The sequence below is a fragment of the Harpia harpyja genome, chromosome Z (genome assembly GCF_026419915.1).
Source record: "Harpia harpyja isolate bHarHar1 chromosome Z, bHarHar1 primary haplotype, whole genome shotgun sequence".
Taxonomy (NCBI): domain Eukaryota; kingdom Metazoa; phylum Chordata; class Aves; order Accipitriformes; family Accipitridae; genus Harpia; species Harpia harpyja.
The window spans coordinates 49,794,612-49,795,238 of NC_068969.1; positions in this window are offsets into that span (position 1 = coordinate 49,794,612).

Consider the following 627-nt stretch of genomic DNA (forward strand, 5'->3'; position numbering starts at 1 on the left):
ACACGCAATTCCGTCCATTACATTAGTAGGTGCTCTTCCCTGCAGATGTGTTTAGGCACAGTTTTTCACCTGAACAAAAGCTTGGAATTTAAGAAAAGCAGATGGAGCCTGGGGACAAGGGCATCACGCTGCGCTTCAGCATGCGTCCCGCTTTAAGCTGTGCTTTCAAGCCTCTTCGAAAAGAGGCGTGCCCACCCCGGGTGCTGCCCTGGGCAGACGTGGCTGTGGCATCAGCCCCACGCCACGGGCTCAGCGAAGACCGAGAGCGGCTTACCCGCTAGCACTTAGACGTGGCGAGACCACACGCAGGTATAACCTCGCCCGCCTTAACACAGCCCGCGGCACCGGAGCAGAGGTGGTGCCTCCGGGCCCCTCGACGTGCCCCGCCACCCCGCCCGCGCCGCTGCGGGGTGAGAGCTTCCCACCGGCACCCTCGCTCCCGGGAGCATCCTCCGCCGCGGCGGGTGGAGCGGAGGCGAGGAGAGCATCTCTCGCACCACGACGGCTCCCCGCCCCGCCCCGCCTCGCCTCGCCCCACCCGCGGCGAGCACCGCGGGGGGGAGGCCGGGGATGCGCCGCGCTGCGCTGCGCTGCGCTGCGGGGGGCGGAGGGAGGGAGCGGCGGGGC